At 38.9% G+C, this 24,173-nt stretch overlaps 1 pseudogene; it reads right to left on the bottom strand.

Moving 5' to 3' along the window:
- Positions 1-21,729: 21,729 nt before the first annotated feature.
- LOC140938034 (uncharacterized) lies at positions 21,730-23,331 on the bottom strand (annotated as a pseudogene).
- Positions 23,332-24,173: the final 842 nt, after the last annotated feature.

Raw genomic sequence — 24,173 nt, 5'->3', positions numbered from 1 at the left:
GAACATAATTCAAGCTAACGTGTAATTCTGTTTTTACTATATCGGCCATGAATAACATAGGAAGTTGAGTTTAAGACAGATACTGCCATTCTTATGATTGCTGAGCTAAAAAAGACAAAAAGTACCTTGTACTTCATGGAAGTGTAACTTAAAGGACAGAGAATCCATAGTTATTTTTTTGGAGGCTTACTAAATAGACTTACTTAAAACAAAACTTTTGACAGGTGAGGGCTTCACTGATTGTTTCTCACATGTAAGTCAACAAGAACCTTATTTAATGATAGTTTCATGGGAGTAATATATTTTCTCGGAGCTACTTTCAAAAAAATTATTCACTAAAAATCTTCAAAACATGTAAGCTTGCATCCAGTGTTTTCTCTTTCATCTGTCTTTATTCCTTTGTTCTCAGAAAATGCATCACATCTCCATCACTTACCACAACCATGGTTATACTTAGCATAACAAAATGAAACCGTCAGCCATGAGTTTTCCGATCACCTCAAAGGCAGTCAAAAGTTCCTGAGTTAAGTGGCAAACGTCCCACCCCAACTCAAGGTAAAAACTGGATTCCCGGATGTAGTAGTCACATCAATTTTAATTTATGATTGGATCAATGCTTAAATACATGTACGTCAAAAAAAAAAAAACTAGAGGTTCCATGTTGGAAGTGAAGTGCTACCCCACATAGGAAGATAAAGGGGTTGGACTGGTAGCAAATAATCTATTGTAACTCAGTTGTGGATATCACATGGTCTTCAAGATCATAAGATTAAAAAAGGAGAGAGTAAATTGGTGATGTATAAAATATATTATGGACAATTTTGAAGTTGAGTTCTGTCAGCTAACTGCTTGTTTTTATCTTCAGCTTTGTCTTCATGTGTGACTATAATTTGGAACCTGCTTATTCTTAGAATTAGTTTCAAATAAAACAAAGCATTAATATGTATCTCAATAATATATTATCTATATGTTTTTAAATTAAGCATTGTATTATGAAAGATTGTATATAAAATGCATACTCCAAATCACATTTGATTTAATTGTTACTGACAAACACACAATAAAGACTTATGTACAGTGAAATATTAAAAAATGGTTTGAAGCATCTTGGATTTAGTGAATTGTCACTGAATTGTACACATTCATTTCTGTTGTATTCATTCTTTTACTTCATGAGATCAATACAAATCAGGGGCAGATCCAGGATTTTTTCTAGGAGGGGGTGCACTCGTCTCTTGCTCTACTTCAACACCAATAAACCACATAGTTTTTTTTTTTTTGGCAGAATACCAGTTGTATTAGAAAACCTCAGGTCATCTCGGGAGGAGGGGGGGGGGTGCGCACCCCCTACACCCTTCCCCTAGATCCGCCCATGCAAATAAGTATTTTAAATGAACAGGAAGCTTAATTCAGTTTGCCCACACGGTTATAAAGCAATTCATTTGTTTCATTCGCCTCGTTGCCAGGTGTCTAGAAAACTCAGACCTAGAAAACTCAGACCTCAGATCCAGAAAACGCAGATTCCCCCCCCCCACCCCCCCTACAAGTAAACTAGAGGTACACAGCTGGAATTGACTGATGCATTATGTTATTCTTTGACTTAGTTTCAAATAAAAACAAACACAGAGCATAATGCAAGCAATGAATTCCCAAAAATGAATAACAACAAGCATTAATATATCTCACTAATATATTATCCGTATGTTTTTAACATTAAACTCTGTATAATAAAAGGTTATATATAAACTGCATACTCCAAAATCAATTTGGATTGTTATTGACAAGTACATCATAAAGACATATTAAAAAAAAAAAACTTTCAAAAAGCATCTTCGATTTAACGTCTGGTTGGGCTCATGGAAAGAAAGCGCTGCGAAACGCATGAAATAACATTGTCTTTCCCCCGCATCCTCACTTAAACGTTCGCTACCTTTCCAAAATACTTAACTTTACAACTGACATGACAAGCCAGTGAGTAACTTACCAGCTGCGTTACAGAAAATATTAGACTGTCCCTCGCACTCGCGTCCGACTCTCGAATACACAACAGTCACGAATGTCTAGCCAAAAGATCGCAGATTCAAGAGTGCTAAGAAACTCTTTAACAAGTTTATCGCCATTTCCTTTTAAGGCGTGTTCAGAAAGAATCATAGATTTTCACTTTCTTAGCGCTAACCGGGCAAAATTCTCAGGTAAAAAATTCTGGCCGCCATTTTACTTTGCTGGGTTAGATGCTTCGCGGTGGGGACTGGGAACTGGTAAAACAGCGAACTTCCAAACTGAGTTCTCAGCTTGTCCGGGATCATGTGCGAGCAGCAACTGACCAAGGACATACAAGTCTAGTCAAATACTGAAATACGCAAAGCGCAAGGGACTGAGCCAAGGTTATTGAGGCGAACGAAGCATATCCATTAGGCGATATACTACCCTTATTCCTTTTCTCATTTTCTTGCATGACCCGACCTTAAATCGAAGCAAACAACCAGATAAACAGTATAAAAAAGGTCAGTTTTCTACAAACCTTTCACAGTTGCACTCCATTTCATAAATTCATATTCACAGCAACACGTTATAGGATTGGGAGGGAAATTTTGTTTTCAGAACCTCTGAATAACTGACTGAATAATTACATAACTACGGCGCCATTGACATCTCCACAAATAATTACCCCTTGGAAACGGAGGCGCTTACTTCCAGCAAGGATTCATTACCTGAATTTCATCTCTAAATCACATCGACGTAACATTTTAATTACGCCCCTTTGACTGAAGCAATTTTGAGTTCTTCTTTACGAAAGCAATAGGTTACAGGATTGCGCGCGAAATTTTTTGTTTTCAGACCAGGTGAATAATGCATGGCGCAATATCAACAAAACATTACTCCTTGGGTTCCACCGAAACGCACCCACTGGCGTCCAATTCAAGCAAGGATTCAATTCATATTCAATTCAATTCAATTTCATATTTAAGTCATTTCAACGTAACATTTAATTACGCCGCTATAACTGCAGGAATTTTGTGTTCTTGGGCCAGTTTTTGCTTGTTTTTACGTGTATCATTAATTTCCGCCAATTTCTTACTGTCGAAACAGTTGCTATCTTTCAATTCTGCCACAGGATTCGGTCCAAATTAGCAAAGCCTCATAGCACAAGTCCATTATTTGGCTAACAGTCTGACAAGAGCAATTACATTTGCGCCAGAAAATTTGCTGAAATCCTATTTAAAAAATCCGGGCACCATGTGGGGACCCTCTGAATGAGGACACAACACATCCGTAAATTTTGATCACTATTCCACACGATTTTTTGGTCGAAAAAGCCTTTTGGAAGATATATTTCATCTTGGCCTTGGGCTTGTCGTCTTGGTCTTTTCCCATTATCTATCGCCGACTCCTACTTTCGTTTTTTACTGATATAATGGAGACTAAATATAACCGGGACCCTCGTTAAAAGGTCACAATTTTACGCGGATACTCGACTGATCGAAACAAACATCTACAAATTATAGCTAAAATTCCTTAAACATAAGGTTTTTTTGGGAAAAGACTCGATTGTTTAACTTTATCACATAGAATCAACCCGATAATCAGAGCAATACAGTTACATTGCGCGACAAAGCATTTTTTCTTTTAACTGTGGGGACCATATTAAACTTTGGTGATTACCCAACAGGGCAATCCAGAGCTGCACAGAGAATTTACACTGACTAAAGAACAAAATGACTTACCTAGCTTACTTTTAGATAGTTACATTTTGCCGTGCTCCGCTAGTATACCCAAGAGGGTCCTAATATAACTGGTCTCCACAAACTTTCTCTGCATATTGTACTAAAAGTTGTGCTAATTCGTCACAAAACATGAATGGAAAAAAATCCAAGATAATCAGGCCTCGCCAAAACACTTAGCAGTGAGAGATAACGCGCACGTCTCGCAGAAACAGCTTTTATTTGGTTCACTGATATCTTTACTTTTGATTGAAATATCAGGACTCGGGTAGCAAAATTATCTAAGTATATTCATTGTCAGGATTCATTGGCGAATTCATTTAGACAAAAAGGTAGTCCATTCATTTTTCGTTCCGTTGACAAGGTTCAATCACCTTCGGTTCCCTTAATTTCTCATTGCTCCAGGACTGGAGCAATGTGGACTACATACCCTTTGATCTTTTTCTTATCTTAAACAGGCTTAGTCACTGCCGCTGCATTGGTCCCCTTATTTTTTATTTATTTATTTATATATTTTTACTGGATAACAATTGAGTCAAAAAGTTAACAGCTATTTTCTGATAATGACTAAAACTATAATTCATGACGAACTCTCGTGCCAAGCGATAAAAAAAGCCGATCTCACATTCTGATCACCATTTCACCGCCCAGACTTAATGACCAACTAGGTAACTTTTTTACCGCACATTCTATTAAATAATACAAAAATTCTGGGGACTATTTTAATACTAGGTCCCATTTCTACCAAAAGTTATACTGTATTCGTTGGAAACGAATTTAAATGCGTCCTTGTCAGCAAGGCTTCAAATCAGAAAAATTCGTATATATGTTACCCCACAGTTTCCGGGACATATTGTGTTCAGATCATGTGGAGACCGCTACAGCACATGTTTAGCATAGTTCTATATTATTACCAAAAATTATCCAGCCAGTCACATTGCAGCAGACAGAGAAAACAGGCAAGAGCATGCAGACATTTCATTATCTTGCACCATATATGTTTATAGAAGTTCTCGCAAGAAAAAATCCAGTTTTTCTTCACAAATTACCCCAAATTGAAAGTCGATCAGTGTCATTGAAACAAACACCATGCATGCTAAATTATTTTTTTAAAGCAAATTCTGAACGAAGTAATAGGTTGCAGGATTGCGCAGGAAATTTTGTTTTCAGACCCTTCGAATAACTATATGAAGCTATATCCACAAAGATTACCCCTTGAATTCAATCGAAACTAACCCACTAGCGTCCAATTCCAGCAAGGATTCATCACCTGAATTTCATATATAAGTCACATCAACATAACAAAAATTTTAATTACGCCGATTTGACCGAAGTGAATTTTGTGTTCTTGGGCCAATTTTTTACTTATTTTTACGTGTATCATTAATTTCCTGCAAGTTTTTCGCTGTCTAATCAGTTGCTATCTTTCCGCCTCAGGATTCGGTCCAAATTAGCAAAGCTTCATCGCCCAAGTTCATTATTTGGCCAACAGTTACATTTGCGCTAGAAAATTTGCTGACGCCCTATTTTAAAACTCCGGGCACGGTGTGCGGACCCTCTGAATGAGGACACAACACATCTGAAAATTTTGATCACTATTCCTCACGATTTTATGGTCGAAATAGCCTTTTGGAAGATATATCTTATCTTGGCTTTGGATTTGTCGTCTTAAACGATTTTTCCCATTATCTATCGCCGATTCCTACTTTCGTTATTTACAGATATAATGGGGACTAAATATAATGGGGACCCTCGTAAAAAGGTCACAATTTTACCCAGATTTCTGACTCAAATGATCGAAGCAAACAACTACAAATTATAGCTAAATTCCTTGAAAATAAGTTTTTTTTGGAAAAGGCTCGATTGTTTAACTTTATCACATAAAATCAACCCGATAATCAGAGCAATACAGTTACATTGCGCGACAAAACATTTCGTCTTTAAAATGTGGAGACCATATTAAAATTTTAGTGATTCATGATACCCAACGGGGTAATCCGGAGCGGCACAGACAATTTACATTAACTAAAGAACAAAATGACTTATATAGCTTACCTTTAGATCGTTACATTTTGCCACGCTCCGCTAGTATACCCAAGAGGGTCCTAATGTTACTGCTCTCAACAAACTTTCTTTGCATATTGTACTAAAAGTTGTGCTAATTCGTCACAAAACATAAATAAAAAAAAAATCCAAGATAATTAGGCCTTGCTAAAACACTTAGGAGTAGAGATAGCTCGCACGTCACAAAGAATCAGTTTTCATTTGGTTCACTGATATTACTTTTGGTTGAAATATCAGACTCGAATAACGAAAGTATCTAAGTATATCTATTGTCAGGATTCATTGGCGAATTCATTTAGACGAAAACGTAGTCCATTCATTTTTCGTTCTGTTGACAAGTTTCAATCACCTTTGGTCCCCTTAATTTCGCATTGCTCCAGGACCGGAGCAATGTGGACTATACAAACAAACAAGCTTACACCCTTTGATCGTTTTAGCTCGTTCTCTTGTCTTCAACAGGCTTCGCCAATTTAAGGGCCCCTTAAATTAGTTTTCTTTTACTCAACACTAGTCAAAAAGTTTTACAGCTTAGTTCTGCTAATGACTAAAAACATAATTCGAAAACGAACTCATGCCAAGTGATAAAAAACAAGCTGACCTCTTATTTTGATCACCATTTCACCACCCAGAATTAACGACCAACTAGGTAACTTTTTTAACGCACATTCTATTAAATAATACAACAATTTTAATACTAGGTCCCATTTCCACCAAGAGTTATACTGTATTCGTTGGAAACGAATTTAAATGCGTCCTTGTCAGCAAGGTTTCAAGTCAGAAAAAAATCGTATAAATGTTACCCCACAGTATGCGAGACATTTTGTGTTCAGATCATGTGGAGACCCCTACAGCACATGTTTAGCCTAGTTTTGTATTATTACCAAAAATTATATAGCCAATCACATTGCAGCAGACAGAGAAAACAGGCAAGAGCATGCAGACATTTCATTATCTTGCATCATATATGTTTATAGAAGTTCTCGCAAGAAAAAATCCAGTTTTTCTTCACAAATTACCCCAAATTGAAAGTCGATCAGTGTCATTGAAACAAACACCAAGCATGCTAAATTATTTGTTAAAGCAAATTCTGAACGAAGTAATAGGTTGCAGGATTGCGCGAGAAATTTTGTTTTCAGACCCTTCGAATAACTATATGAAGCTATATCCACAAAGATTACCCCTTGAATTCAATCGAAACTAACCCACTAGCGTCCAATTCCAGCAAGGATTCATTACCTGAATTTCATATATAAGTCACATCAACATAACAAAAATTTTAATTACGCCGATTTGACCGAAGTGAATTTTGTGTTCTTGGGCCAATTTTTTACTTATTTTTACGTGTATCATTAATTTCCTGCAAGTTTTTCGCTGTCTAATCAGTTGCCATCTTTCCGCCTCAGGATTCGGTCCAAATTAGCAATGCTTCATCGCCCAAGTCCATTATTTGGCCAACAGTTACATTCGCGCCAGAAAATTTGCTGATGCCCTATTTTAAAACTCCGGGCACCGTGTGGGGACCCCTCTGAATGAGGACACAACACATCTGTAAATTTTGATCACTATTTCACACGATCTTATGGTCGAAAAAGCCTTTTGGAAGATATATCTTGTGTTGGCCTTGAATTTGTGGTCTTATACAATTTTTCCCATTATCTATTGCCGATTCCTACGTTCGTTATTTACTGATATAATGGGGACCCTCGTAAAAAGGTCACAATTTTACCCAGATTTCTTACCCGAATGATGGAAACAGAAAACTACAAATTATAGCTTATTTCCTTGAAAATAAGGTTTTTTTGGAAAAGGCTCGATTGTTTAACTTTATCACATAAAATCAACCCGATAATCAGAGCAGTACAGTTACATTGGGCCACAAAACATTTTCTCTTTAAAATGTGGGGACAATATTAAAATTTTGGTGATTATACCCAACAGGGCAATCCGGAGCGGCACAGACAATTTACACTGACTATGCATATTGTACTAGAAATGATTAAAAAAAATTCAAGATAATCAGGCCTTACCAAAACACTTAGGAGTAGAGATAACGCTCACGTCACGCAGAAACAGTTTTCATTTGGTTCACTGATATCTTTACTTTTGATTGAAATATCAGGACTCGAATAACGAAAGTATCTTAGTATATTTATTGTCAGGATTCATTGTCGAATTCATTTAGACGAAAACGTAGTCCATTAAGTTTTCGTTCTGTTGACAAATTTCAATCACCCTTGGTCTCCTTAATTTCACATTGTCCCATGACCGGAGCAATATGTGACCCTCCACAGGATTTTAATGCTAAAGGTGAAAGCACGCGCACAACAAGCTTTCACTTTAAAACAAAATAATTTATTTTAACACGCTTTAGCACGGTTGTAATCTTGCCTCATTAGCAATTTCGTTTGTTTCAAAGGACACGCTTGAGACAATTGAGCGTGAGCAAGTCGAACAAAAGAGCGTGTTAAAGTTTTCAAACAAAAACCCCGTGCGAAAAAGCACAACACGCTTCCAGTGTGCGCAAAAGCACGCAAGGCGTGCTATCTATAAGCTAAATAAATTTCCTCTACAAAAAGGAACCGCAAATGATTATGAACGGCACCCTTTTTTGGTAACTATCGAGAAAGAAAAAGTTCTACCTCTGCGATAGTATCTGATTGAAAAAAAAGTTGTCGCTTGAAAAGTATAAACAGTGAACAGGGGGACCTACTGGATTTATGGGTAGAACTTTATTAGCATTGCAAAATCAAAGTTCTTTCCAGAAATGTTTACTGACGAAGCTGTGCAAAGGTGATCTTAACTTTTCTTAATTTAAAACACATTTGCAATTTTCTCAGAAACAGTGATCTTTCGGACTTATAGGCCCGTTTCAAAAGTCGTGCTACTGCCGCGCCGAACTCAATTGATCGAATCAAATTCGACTTTAGCACGGCAGTAGCTCGACTTGGTTTCAAACGTGGTGCTACCGCCGTGCCAAACTCAATTCATGAATTATAAATACATTAGAGTATATTTAAAAGTTTGCTAAACCTTTTCTTTATTTTTGTGGTTTGTTTTTGGCAACAGCCGTTCCATTCGACTGTCATTGTGTGAGTTAAATTCGACGTCTGAAACCAAGTCGTGGCGTGCTGCAGTCGAGCTACAGTCGAGCCAGCTTAGCACGGCAGTAGCACGACAGTAGCACTTTCTCGCCGATCGCAGCAATCGCAGCGATCAAATAGAAATCATCAAGTGCCAGGATCGCTAAATTGTATTTTGTTTTTAATATGCAAGGATCGTAGTGATTAAATGAAAACTAGCCTGCTTTTCTAGATGTACCAAAATTCCAATACGGTTGCAATGTTAGTTAATTGATCCGGGCGGCAATAACACAAAAAGCGAAACCGGTATTTAAACAATCTATGCAAATTTGTTCTTCCTGAAATACCGTAAAATTCCGAAAATAAGCCCCTCCATGTTTTAGCCCCTCCAAATATAAGCCCCCCGAACCGGTAATGCAAAAAACCCGCCGTTAAATCGCCCCTCAAAATATAAGTCCCACGGGGGCTTGAACTTGGGAAATTGCCCTCAAATACAAAGTAAAACAAAGCAAAATTCCAACTATAAGGCTAGCCCAATCGATTTTGAAACGCAAATTTCCCTCCGTAGATAAGCCCCTCCGAATATAAGCCCCTACAAAAATAAGCCCCTCAATAAGGGCCTTTGAAAAATATAAGTCCCGGGGCTTATTTTCGGAATTTTACGGTATTACAACGCGTATGCTTCAGTCTTATTCTCCAAATTCCGTAATCATCCTGTTGTCTTTCTTGTGGTTGCCTTTTGTTTTACAACCATCTAAACAAACATTCGAGCTATGAAGTTACGGCGACCGATTTAGAGTCATCAGAAGTATTAAGGCCTACAATTATTTAAGTGTCTTTAGTAGTCTGCTACACGGCCGTTTTAGTGTCGTCGCGCAACGCTCCTTCCACTGGAAACGGATGTGTAGCAGCCTATTATTTAAGGGGCGCGAAAATAATTTTTTGTTATGTCGCGCTAGTTTACTGCGTCTTTTAAATGCCTATTTTATGTTGATGCACGAGTGGATTTGTCAACCTCCTGAAACTTGGTAGTGCCGGCTTGAGGACTAAAGTAAAACAAAGCGGAATTAAAGATATTCATTTCTCTGTGCATTACTGCTAACAAATATTCCGGTGGCATAACTATAATTTTCAGGCGACATAAACTTCGGTGCCTCGCATGCGATAGCAGGCCTAGTCCTCTTTGCGATTCCGGTCAAGAGCCGACAGCCCGGAGGAATTGGTTTAGCTTGGTTTACACTGATATCGCGTTCATTCCAGGCTAGACGACTATTAAGTGGTGATTTTCAAATGGCTACGGTTACGATCAAATTCAAAAACAGTCTCAATTGGTATATTTGGCTCACTATGCTGATTAAATCCGCTGAAAACCCAAGCCATTTTTATCATCTTAGCAGTTTTAGTAATCAAGCGTGTTCAGCGTGTCTTACCCAAATTGCACGCTAAGCGTGCACATTCCCACCCTCACAGTGACATATGGCACGCTACAAAAAAAATAAGGTCTAGCGTGTTAAATTTACCAAAACAAAGGCAAGTGAGTCCGTCTTTGTTTTTTCAATTTAATATACGCATATCCGTAATGTACGGCACGCTAAGCGTGTCGTGAGCGTGCTTTCACCTTTAGCATCAAATTCCTGTGCAGGGTCACATATGGACTATATAAAGAAACAAGTTTATAACCTTTGATCGTTTTAGCTCGTTTTCTTGTCTTAAACAGGCTTCGCCAATTTAAGGTCCCCTTAAATTGTTTTTTTTTTACTCAACACGAGTCAAAACGTTTTACAGCTTACTTCTGTTAATGACTAAAAACAGAATTCGAAAACGAACTCATTCCAAGTGATAAAAAACAAGCTAATCTCTCATTTTGATCACCATTTCACCACCCAGACTTAATGACCAACTAGGTAACTTTTTTGCCGCACATTCTATTAAATATGACAAAAATTCTGGGGACTATTTTGTATTCGTTGGAAACGAATTTAAATGCGTCCTTCTCAACAAGGTTTCAAATCAGAAAAAAATCGTAACTATAAATGTTACCCCACAGTTTGCGAGACATTCTGTGTTCAGATCATGTGGAGACCCCTACAGCATATGTTTAGCCTAGTTCTGTATGACCAAAAGTTATCCAGCAAGTCACATTGCAGCAGACAGAAAAAGCAGGCAACTAAAGGACATGCAGAAAATTTATTATCATGCAGCAAATATTATAGAAGCTCTCGCGAGAAAAAGAATCCAGTTTTTCTTCAAGAATTCCCCCATTGATGGCATGAAAGTCGATTGTCATCGAAACAAAGTAATAGGTTGCAGGATTTGAGCGGGAAATTTTGTTTTTAGACCCTTAACTTTGAAACATCATCCCTTGGATTCCATCGAAACTGACCCACTAGCGTCCAATTCCAGCAAGGATTCATTACATGAATTTCGTATATAAGTCAAATCAACGTAACATAAATTTCAATTAAGCCGCTTTGACCGAAGTGAATTTTGTGTTCTTGGGCCGATTTTTAACTTATTTTTACGTGTATCATTATTTTTCCGCCATTTCGCTGTCGAATCAGTTGCTATCTTTCTGCCACAGGATTCGGTCCAAATTAGCAAAGCTTCATCGTCCAAGTCCATTATTTTGGCTAGGGTGCGATAAGAACAACTACCTTTGCGCCCGAAAATTTGCCGATGTCCTATTTTAAAAATCCGGGCACCATGTGGGGACCCTCTGAATGGGGACACAACACATCTGAAAATTTTGATGACTATTCCACACGATTTTTTGATCGAAAAAGCCTTTTGGAAGATATATTTCATCTTGGCCTTGGGCTTGTCGTCTTATAAATGGTTTCCCTTTATCTATCGCCGATTCCTACTTTCGTTATTTACTGATATAATAGGGACTAAATATAATGGGGACGCCCGTAAGAAGGTCACAATTTTACCCAGATTTCTGACTCGAATGATCGAAACAAAAACTACAAATTGTAGATAAATTCCTTAAAAATAAGGTTTTTTTAGAAAAGGCTCGATTGTTTAACTTTATCACATAAAATCAACCCGATAATTAAAGTAGTACAGTTACATTGCGCGACAAAACATTTTCTCTTTAAAATTTGGGGACCATATTAAAATTTGGTGATTATACCCAACAGGGCAATCCGGAGCGGCACAGACAATTTACATTGGCTAAAGAACAAAATGACTTATATAGCTTACCTTTAGATAGTTACATTTTGCCGCGCTCTGCTAGTATACCCAACAGGGTCCTGATGTAACTGGTCTAAACAAACTTTCTCTACATATTGTACTAGAAGTTGTGCTAATTCGTCACCAAAACATGAATAAAAAAAAAATCCAAGATAATCAGGCCTTGCCAAAACACTTAGGAGTAGAGATAACGGGCATGTCACGCAGAATCAGTTGATGTCGTTACCTTTGATTGAAATATCAGGACTCGAAAAACGAAATTATCTATTCAGTATATTTATTGTCAGGATTTTTTGGCTCAATTCATTTAGACGAAAAAGTAGTCTATTCATTTTTCGTTCCGTTGACAAATTTCAATCAACCTTTGGTCCTCTAAATTTCTCATTACTCCGGGACCGGAGCAATGTGGACTATGCAAATAAAGAAGTTTATACTCTTTGATTATTTTCTTATCTTAAACAGGCTCCGCCGCTGCGTTGGTCCCCTTAAATTGTTTTTTTTTTTTTTTTTACTAGATAGCACTTGAGTCAAAAAATTAACAGCTTACTTTCTTTAATGAGTCTGGTAATGACTGACTTAACTGCCAAGCAATAAAAAACAAAGTAACCGCTCTCACATTTTGATCACCATTTCACCAAACAAAATGGCTTTTTCAAACAGATATTTTACCAGAAAAACCGAACTTTTTTCCTCTCATAAATGTAGTTACCTCTATTTATCGCCCAACTGCTCTTGCTATATGTAGAGACCACCACAAGGGACTAAATATCAGTAATATATACAGCTATTTCGAGAAAGGTTGTCGGAAAAAGTGCACTCGACCATCTCGAAAGGTATAATTGTGGGTGGCTTTTAGTGCACTGTTCTTCAAAGAAATTTGAAAGAATGGCAGGAGGGGCCGTGGACGTATGTCTGCGAGTGCTAAAGGAAAGCAATAAAAGTAGGTTCTACAGCTACAGTGTCAGGAACAGTCCATTGATCATATCCCATATTACCTTTTGGGATTGTCGCCTGCACATTTTTCCGACAACCTTTCTCGAAATAGCTGTATATGATGATGATGAAGACGATAAACTTTATTTCAGTGTCAGGTCTTCTAGCTGGCCATGTAAGGCCTACTAATAGGGGACACTAAATTAAAATACTATCAGCTCTAACTAATTAATATAAAAAATATATTTACAAAGAATAAAATTTACAAAAATATACATACTAAAAAAAGTACCGATAAAACGTATTCGGATTTATCATATAAAATAATACTTATTGATTAAGAGGTGTCCTTTTTGTCTAGAAAATGTCATTTATGTACAACATAGAAAGCAGTTTTTACAGCCCTCTGTGATTACCTTTTCAAGATCTACCTTACGAATTTTCTTTTTAAAGCTGTAAATTGATTCTGCGTTTTTTACATCCTTGCTTAATTTAGACCATATTACTGGATACACATATCTTAGACTATGTCTCCCGTAAGTTGTTGTGTTGTATCGACGAATAAAAAAGTCACCAGAATTTCTGAGCCCATAGCGAGGTTTATCGAGCTCAAATATGTCCTTTACGTATGGAGGGCATATATCGTACTTTGCCTTATACATAATTATGGCTATATCCTGCAATCGGCGACAGCCTAGTGTCGTGAGTTTCGCTTTTCTCAAGAGCTCATCGTATGAACTTCTCGTATCGCAGTAGACGGCTCTTAACGCTCGCTCTTGTACTCGCTCCATGTTTCTGCTATCCGACGCCCGACAGAAATGCCACACTGTATGACAGTATGTAATTTGAGGCATTATGAAAGAAATGAAAATCTTAAGTTTGGCTGATGTTGTTAACATGTTTCTAAGCCTCATCGAAACTCCAACCTTCCTAGATGCGTTTTTACATACCTCTCCAACATGCCTACTAAAATTCAAATGCTCGTCAATGGTCACTCCCAATAATTTCATTTCAGAGTGACTCTCAATATCATTGTTCATAACATCAATTTTCATCTGTTTATTTTTACGCTTCGACCCGAGACTCATCGACTGAAATTTTTCATGTTTACACATGAGTAGATTGTCCTTATACCAGTTTGCAATTTCCTTCCCCTCATGGTTCAAAATACTCTCAACGTCTTCGATTCTTTACCCAAAAGCATAAGCTTGATGATCATCTGCATACATCATTACACTGCACTTATCAGTTTGTATGTTATACATAAGGTCGTTCTGGAAAATATTCCACATTAAAGGACCAAAGTAAGACTCTTGAAGGCATCCCCTTTCGGTTTTCCGCCAATCACTCATGGTATCGGTTCCTATCCTAACTCTATTCCATCTCTCAGAGAAATATGACCTCATAAGACCAATTGCACAATCTTCAAAACCATATGCCTTTAGTTTTGCCAATAATAGAGGTGGATGAAGCGAGTCAAAAGCTTTGAATAGATCTGTTGATAAGATCCCTACGACATTACTAGTATCCAATGCTTCTTTCCAATCCTCCATGAGCTTGATAAAAGTCGTCTCGCAACTGTTCTGTTTTCGGTAAGCTGTTAGACAATTGCTCAAATAAGGCTCCATGAATTGCGTTCCTTGGTTGCTAAGCAACTGTTCAAAAACTTTGTCAATGGCGGCAAGAATCGTAATAGGTCTATACTTTTTAATATCACTGTGGTTATCCTTCTTGTGAAGAGGCACCCATATACCCCTTTTTCATTGCTCGGGCCAGTTGCTGGTCTGTATGCATACATTGAAGATGTTTGTTAGCGACAGCGCGAGGACGTTACATGCCATCTTTAGCACTCTAGGTGGAATTTTGTCGTGACCGATACTTTTATTTGGATTTAAGGTTTCCAGGGCCCTAGTAACTTCTTTCAGGTTAAAGTTGCGAAATTTAAACTGCACGCCATTTGTTGTGGCCACTTTGTGTATGTTTTGTACGCTTTTATGATCTTTCAGTTCTTCTTCCGTCAGTGATAGCATGTGTGGGTCACCAATATCATTGGCTTCCGTGGTGAAATAGTCTACGAGACAGTTTGCAACTTTAGTTTGATCTTGTATATATATTGAGGACCCTCGACTGGGGTACCCAACGACGGTTTCCTCCTATAAATGCACTGATAACACGTTTTAGGCTATCCTGAGTATTTTTACATGTCTAGAAATGCTTTCTAAGCGGCACTACAGAATTTTTTCGGTCATCCTAGGGGAACTTGAGTCTTTTCGAAATTACAAGAGCTTCAGTATTATTTTCCCGAAAATTTTAGATGCAATTTGACTTATTACGAAAGTGAGACATTTTTTGATTTCTCTCTCCATTGCATTTTTGAGCCCGAAATTTTAGGTTTCCTTTCTCTACGAAAAACAGCCTAACTTGGGAAGTGAAATGTTAAAATTAAACTTTAGAAAATTGTAGGGGATTTATTAGATAAGCTTCGAAAATGGTACATGAGTGGAACGGTCATCTAGAAAATATTAGCCGTCCTCAAGTAATAGAAAATTCTAGTCAACATTGCTGTTTCGATACGTTTGAATAGTCTTGGAATAATAATTGCCTCGAACTTAACATGGGAAAGACGCAAAATGATTACATTGCAACACAAATCTTTAAAGACTGCAAGAATTCTGCGCAATATTCCAGGCCTTTCGAATTCTCACTTCTAAAACTCTTATGTAATACTATCATTTACCTTTGTTTACATTGTGGTAAGTACTGTTTAGGCAAACAACTACTGCGTAAGAATTGGCAACATGCTAAAACTCCTTCATTAAGCCTTGACGAAAGTGTTTCGACTAACAATTAAATACCATCAAGGTATAATTGCTAGTCGTAACATTTTCGCCGTATAATGCACTCTTTTGAATGTCTGTTGCATATGTAGAAAGATTATCAAGAAAAACCAATCTTCTGCGGACTGCTCAGTTTGTCTAAAGTCGATCCATCTTACATGCTTTGGGCCTGACTTAAATTTTTACAAATCCTGTAATTTGTGCACTTGTCAGAATCATTCTGCTAATGAAAACGAGAACAGCCTGGACGACAATGGCCTATTTCTATCACAGAAGTTAAGTGAAATCTCAGCGATCAAGGGTTTTAAGATATTAGGGGTCTAACCGGTAGAATTGATCAACTACGTCTCATCGTTTCCGAACTGCGCTCGCGTCTACAGTTTATGAGTTCCTCTGAAACCTGGGCACATAAAGATATCGCGGACTCTGAGCTTGAGATTCCTGGCTACAAACTTTTTCGCCGAGAAAGAGGGAATAAAGGGGGTGGCCTTGCAGTGTACGTAAGAAATGATGTGAACGTTATGCGTAGGCCCGACCTTGAAGAATCGACTATCGAGAGTCTCTGGGTCGAAGTTTGCCCACCGAAATCGCGTAGCTTTCTAATTGGGACATTTCATAAGCCGCCAACGTCTTCAAATCATGCGGTCAAAGACTTCATGCCTATATTTGACAATTGTCTTAGGCGTGCTACGGCTGTGGATAAAGAGGTGATCATCACAGGTGATTTAAATTGCGATTTATTGCCAAAAAGGATCACGGAGTCAGACTGTAAACAACTCAAGGCGCTACTGAGACAGGAAAACCTTACTCAACTCATAAATCAGCCCACTCGTATTACTCAATACTCCAAAACACTTTTGGATATTATCTCCCCATAACATTAGAGAGTGTGGGGTTTTAAGTTTGAGTCTGAGCGATGATGACATGGTTTTTTTGCGTAAGAAAGTTAAACTGGATGAAAGCTGCCCCAGAAACGAAGATTTTCAGGAATTATGCAAAATACGACCTGAAAAGTTTTGTGAAGACCTTAGAGGTGTTAATTGGGTTGATAGTACGAATTCCTCCGGGACAGCAAATGAGAATGTCATTTGTGTTGACAAACTCTGGCTCAATGTTAAGTCCGCATTCCTTAAGGTGACTGATCGTCACGCCCCGCTTATCCAGAAGCGAGTACGTGGTGTAGATAATTGTCCATGGATGACTGACCAAATAAAAAAAAGACATTCTATGGCGAAGACTGGCTTGCGTATAAATCTATTGCGAAATCGTGTGACGAACTCAGTAAAGAGGGCAAAACAAACATACAACAAGAAGTTAATTGATAACAATAAAGATGACACCAAAGCCTTCTGGAGAACAATGAAGAAGATCATTCCCGGGAACAAGAGCTCTGGCGGTTCCAAAAATGTCAACATTGACGGTGTGCTTTGTAGTGAAGTCAGTGATAGAAAGAAAATTGCTAATGGTTTCAATAACTTTTTCGCTTCAGCCGCTGTACGCCTTAAGCGGGCTCTCGGTAGTTTTTCGTTTTTAAAATAGAAGCGTTGATCAAAAAGTTAATGGATCAATACCAAATTTTAAATGTGAATTGGTAAATGCGTCGCTGATTGTTAAGACACTTCAAGGTCTCAGAGCAAGCAAGGCGAGTGGTCTTGACAATATATCTCCGCGTATGTTGAACGATACTGCAGTGGTTGTTGCCAAGCCGCTGACTCGAATTGTAAATAAATCATTGTCGCAGGGAACAGTGCCGAGTGAGTGGAAGTGCGCAAAAATAACCCCACTGTATAAGAAAGGAATTTCTACCGATATGGATGATTACCGTCCAATTTCGGTTTTACCAGTTGTCTCCAAAGTGTTGGAGAGGGTTGTACATCATCCACTACATAGCTTGCTAAACGAACGTAAGCTGCTCAGCCCTTTCCAGTGTGGCTTCAGAAGAAACCATTCAACTGAATTTGCAGCTATCGCCTTTTCAGATTACGTCCGGCGCGGCATAGACCTTGGTTTGCTCACTGGGGCAGTATTTATTGACCTGCGCGAGGCATTTGACTCTGTTGATCACGAAATACTTATTAGCAAAGTAGAGTCATATGGACTTAAGGACATTGAGTTAGACTGGTTCCGAAACTACCTGACAGACCGAAAACAACTCGTGAGTTTTGGTAAAGAAATCTCTCCTCCATGTCTTATTAAATCGGGTGTCCCGCAAGGGTCAATTCTTGGCCCTTTACTCTCTGTCCTGTTTGTCAACGATCTCCCTATAGTTCTAGAACAATGCCAGATTCTGATGTACGCTGACGATACAGTTATGTATTTCACCGCTAGTAATGCCCAAGAAATAAGTAGTACTCTTACCAGTGAACTTGCCAAGATTAATGACTGGCTTGTAGACAACAGTCTTTTTATTCACCAAGGCAAAACAGAATGTGTTTATTTGGTACTGGTTCTAGGTTAGCAACTGCTAATCTCTCTGTAAATATCAATGGCAAGGAGCTAACACGGGTTGCTGAGTATAAATACCTAGAAGTAATTTTGGATGTGTCGCTTTCATAGAACGCGCAAGTGAATTATTTAATAAGCAAAGTTAGTAAGAGAATAGGAATTCTTGGCCGCACCAGGCGGAGCATTAGTATGTATACTGCTGGTACAATTTAAAGATCATTTATTCTTCCTGTTCTGGATTATTGTGATACCGTTTGGAACTGTTGCGGACACACGAATACTGATAATATAGAAAAATTGCAGAAACGTGCGGCAAGGATTATCATGCAAACCAACAGCAGTGATGAAGCGCTAGCTCACCTTAAATATGATACACTGGGACTTAGACGGGAGATTCACGCGTTAAACCTTGTGAAGAAATGTCTAAATAAGCGCTGCCCGCAATTTTTAATGGACTACTTTTATTTTAATAGAGATATCGTACACAGAAAAATGCGGCAAAGTAATCATCCCCGTCTTCCCTCCATCAAATTAGAATGTACGAAAAAAGCTTTTTATTATCATGGAGTCTGAAAAAGACTGGCTCGGGTCCGGATCACTTTCCTTTTTGATATGGAAAGATCATGCTGAAATTCTCACTCCAGTGGTAACCAAGATTTGGAAGCTGTCCCTCGAAACCTACACATATCAAGTTCATGGAAGAGTGCAGATAACAAACTTCTCCCAAAAGTTGAGACCCCAAGGAAATAATGACTTTAGAGGAATTGATTTTACACCTGTTATTGCAAGAGAATTGGAAAAGGTTATGTACAAATTCCCTCTTAGTTTGCTTACAGGGAAGGTACAAGCTGCAGGGACGCGTTCTTATCAATGCAACATCAAATTCCTAAGGTTATGGACCACAAGGAATTCAGTGCGGTAAAGCTGTTTCCAATGGATTTTAATAAGTAAGGTTGACACCGTGGAAAACACTCTGTTGTTTTTTAACTTAAACTGTTACCACTCAATCCTTATATTTTAAATTGGTTTCTAAGCTTTTTAACTGATCGATAGGAGACAACGGGTCGTTTGCAATGGTTTTTCTGTGAGATTGGATAAACGTTGACAAAGTTATCACACGTGGGAGTGTTAGTGGGTTTATTTAATGTTTTCATATTAAACAAGCTGGAAATAAGTCCTGTGTCCGAATCTTCCTTGTTCAAATTTGCCAATGATTCTTCCTGCTTTCTTACCCCAGGGACAAAGCAAACTGTCTGTAATAATGAGGTGTTCGTATTAAGCGGGTATCCGTAAAGCCGGGTTTGACTGTAATTTGTCATCAAACGATGTATGCAGAGAACGCTTTTGATTAAGTATTACATAGATGAGCAATTTTTGAGTGCTTCCGTAGATTTATTCGGCGTTTACAAGAACTACACTGTCGTTACGTTTAAAAATCTCATATGCACCGGCTTGGAGGAGTGAAAGATGAAGGAAAGATGAAGGCCACGGCTTGACAGTTGTTGAAAGTGTTCACCACGCTCTATCATGGGCAGATTAATGGAGACATTCTGAGATCTAAAACCCGAAAATGAAGGCGGGAATTGCTTTAATTTGTTTCGACGCTGCCATCGATGGGCAGGCTGATTTCTGTGGTGAGGTACACTCATTGTTACCGGAGCGAGCCGGAGCCACAGTTGATCTGATGCGCCAATATTCGCTTTTTCTCAGTGCTGGGGTTTCCATAATTTCGTTTGGTAAACTTTCTCACCTTACTTCGAGGTCAGTTCCCACACAATGGTTTTAACAATGTTGCAATGTTCCAATACCAGATGGACGAGGCTGCTTGAGCTAGGTTTTATCTCTAAAATCTGCTTGGACGAGTGGAACTCCCTCTCTCTTATGATAGAAAACTTATATCCTTGTTCATTTAATTGTCTATCAAGCGCAGCCATCATCACTCTTAAGCTCTCTGGCTCGAAGTCGTCCCAGTTTTTGTCTTTTACTTCTGCGTCAAGTGTTTCAAGCAGCTTGTTTAGTTTCCTCGGCCCCTTTCCTTTTTTTTTATTTTTCTCTTTGAATTACGTTTTCAATACATTCAGGCAGAAAGATGAACACTTAAGAGCAGATGTCTGTAAAAATCGAGCAAACGGCGGCCACGGTCAAAAATTAAAATTCGCTCATATCTTGTCCATAGTAAGGTATTAGCAAGTAACTAAATGTGGTGTAGTTAGTTTTTGAAAAGACCGCTTCGATTAGGAGAAAATCGACAAAATCAGTTTTCGAGGTCGGCGACTGGAAAACAACCAAATTTTGAGGCAAAATGAGGCGTTCTCAAAACTTCGCTCGCACGCCAAAAGGAAGCAAGTGGGGTAAAATATTCACCTATCAATCAATTTGTTAAGGGTTTTACTGCTAGTTTGGTGGTGATTTCTTATCTTAGCGATAATCTGGAAAATAAACAATTTTAATTTAGTTTGGGTTCTTTTTCAACTGACCGTATTTTAAATTTAGGCTGGAAGTTGCGTTTTAAATTTTAGGCATGTGCTACACCTTGGTTTTACCTGAAACTCAAGCTATAAGCTATTAAAACATTGTGCTGAAGCATATGTAAGAACTGGCTTGGGCAATTTAATTTGAGCTTCAAACGAACTTTCTGAAGTTGAATAAATTTCGCCTGAAATATGAGACTTTTTCATGATCGTCGGTTTGTTGTTGCTCGACAAGTCACAAAAGCTTGACGCCCTTCGACAGAATCTTTACTCGCAATTGCACTTGTTCAAAGCGTTGTATTAGAATATTTATTACCCCAATGTGTCCTTCTTTTCTGAGTAACTTTAAGCCACTTTTTATACCTCATTTGGTGTTATTCTCAACTGATCACTCTGTGCCGGATCGGCTGGCAACCCACGATCGCAACTCGGGAAAACAAGAGAATTATTTCAAAACCTCCGACTGAACTTAGCATATCTTTCTTTATCCTACCTTAATACTCCTTGCATTTGAAAAATCCTAGGCCTTAAAACAGCTGAAATCTTGATAGAACTCTCTTAATAACTGCCAGGCAGGTGTGCTCTTCATGCTTCACACCTTTTTGTGTTGCGTGACAGATCAAAATCATTCGCACCTGGAGGGGGTAGGGAAACCGATGCGCGAAAACGAAGCCAAAACTTGTAATATTTCTTAAAATAAGACGGTTTGTCAATCGTCAAAGATCTTGGTATTTTTAAGTTCAGTGCTCTAGGTTGCAAAGTCTTCGATATCACAGTTCCATTAAAGACAAAAATAAACTGTCCACAACAAAAACACTTTGAGTGAATCGGGTTTTCACTGCTCACAACTGGGTCATTGCTCGCTGAATGTATGGCCACTATGCCAGGTCAAGTTCGTGCTTCTTTCTTCACATGCAAGCCTTCCGGGTTTCCCCCGCAAATGCTGTTACAATGCCTTTTTAACCAAAACCGATCTTAATTATTTCTGACAAGTGCAGTTTTTTCCAAAGGCGATCAGCTTGTCAATGTAAGGGGCTTTTCTCTTTACTTTGATGTCCGTTGTTGGTATATCAAAGTGTTCACAGATATCCTTAAGCATTTGAATTGCAAAGATTGATAGCTTTGAATTTGCAATTAGTTCGCAGATGTTATACCTGTCATAGCATATTGGATGAGTAAGGGCAACCTCTTGAAGAACTTCACTTCTCAACTCGTCAAAGGCTTTCTCATTTTCAACGTTCTGGTTTTCTTCAAAGTCGCTTTCCGTCATTTCGTCATCTTCAAGTTTGCGCTTTGAGGACAGTCTTGAAAAGAAACTTGAAACTTGCTGACTCGTCAGAAATTCAGAACTGCTAAAAAGGCGGTTTCCATTACTGTCTCTAGCAGTCATCATTGACTTGGATACCGAGGCTGCATCTGCTTTCTGGCCGGTTGACTCGCCAATACGAAATTTACTGGATAAGTAGTCTCTCTGCTTCTCTGTGAATCGTGTCCGCTTTACGTGACTAGACTTAAGGGCCCAACCCATAGGTAAAAAAGGCTTATTCGAGAGGTTTAGCTGCCTTCTCACTTGCTCAATCTGTGGTACACTACCAGACTGACCTCGTAGCCTCTCTGCGTAACCAAGCGCTGCTCTGTCAAGGAGTGTTTCATGCTCCAAAGCACGTTCGTGTTTTCCGAGGTCCAGATGGTGCTGTAAAGAAGAAAATCTTTGATAAACTTTCATGCATCCTTCCTCGGGACAGGAAAATGTATGAACAGCGGGTGAGGTCTCAGTCACAGTCTCTTCTTCGGTATCTGAGCATTGCTGGGAATTATCTGAGCAAGGTTGACGCCTGGATTTAACTTTGATAAAGTGTGCATTCGGCATTGTTGTGGCTGTATCCTCATCACATTTCACGAGATCTGGAATCTGCACCAACTGTGGAATACCGAGGTCCTCGAGACGTATGCACTTACCAGGCCCTATTCCATACGCTCTCCAGACGGTCAGGCTTCCGTTGTTGTATACAATATTGGAAATCAAACTCACTCCTGCAATCTTTACATTCAAGGACGGTGCTGGGTCTTGCGCTGAGATGCATAATGAAACGTCAACTCCAGGAACACCTCCCGATGACTGGATAGCGTCCACCATTTCCTTGGCAGTCTCGATGTTAGACCCTTGATTAAGGTGGATTTTCATGTGTGACTTAATTGAAGCCGCCTTTCTATCACATGGGCCTTTACCACCCTGTGCGTCTGAAAAGTCCAAGCGTTTCACAGTCACTCCACTAGCACAGCCTGTAAAGCTGGCCCCCACTATCGTAGCCCCGCAGTGGTAACAGCCGGCATTGTCCTGTCTGTAGAAGACAGTTTTCAGATGAGGCAGCTGTGACTTTAGCTTTCCAATAACATCCTTCATAATGGAAAGCACCACACAGCTGTCTTGGTTGCAGGTTTGGTAAATATGCACAAATGTCATCATCTCCAATTCGTGGTTTTCCGCTCGTCGAGTAGCTACAGTAATGTGTCAAGGCATACCCCGCTTTGCAAACCAATCACTTTGGCTTTCTCTAAACTTTCTTGGCAAGAACTTCATGGCCCAGTCCTGAACCAGGAGTACGGAATTTTCATCGAGAGCATCAGTCACCTCTATTCGGGCTTCATCCTGATTCACACAGCGGAGCAGGTGAGCTTTCCAAGCCCAGATGTTTTGCTTAGCTTGCCCTTGAATGAAGTTCACCTCTTCTAACACGTCACTAGAGACGTTGTTATCAGACATCTTTTCGATTGCGTCATGTATTTCAGCAAGAACTGAAGAAACTAGGTAACAGCGATCACAGGTTTCTAGATGATCGTGTGGGCAAATGATCTGATAATCCTTGTCCCTAGGGTCGCTTAGTGCATAAGCTCTGCAATGATCTGGAATGTTGGATTGCTTAGAAACATGCACCTGTAAAGACATTAATAAAATAAATTACTTACCCTAGATCAAATGTTACGGTTAAGGTGACTCGCTGGTTTTGCACTGGACATCTTTCACTTGGCATAACAAGACACCCGCTGTGAAAGAGAGCTTACAGTGGCAATAAAATGAATTCGATCAAAGAGAAAAGAAATCCATTAAAGTTTTTTCCAAGGTTTTCATCCACCTTCCACGTTCTTGCCATTTTGAAGCTCGCCCCAGTCCTCGCTTAAAGACGGAAGGAATTCAGGTGATGAGCCCTTTGCAGCTCTACCTCAAAAACGAGCAAAGTGCCCCTTACCGGTCTTTCCAACGACATTTTTCGTTAGCCGTAGGTTGAACAAAGTAAAATTCTGTGCACTATCGCAAGCTTTATTGAAAAGAAGCCTGCTTACTTGTTGACTTTTGTTATGCGCACAGTTCATTTGCCTATATATTCATATTCGTCAGCATGTTGCAGTTAAAATGAGCACGGT

Source organism: Porites lutea, chromosome 5 (assembly GCF_958299795.1).
Source record: "Porites lutea chromosome 5, jaPorLute2.1, whole genome shotgun sequence".
Classification (NCBI taxonomy): domain Eukaryota; kingdom Metazoa; phylum Cnidaria; class Anthozoa; order Scleractinia; family Poritidae; genus Porites; species Porites lutea.
Note: the sequence above shows the minus strand (reverse complement) of the source record. Positions and strands in the feature narration are given on the sequence as shown.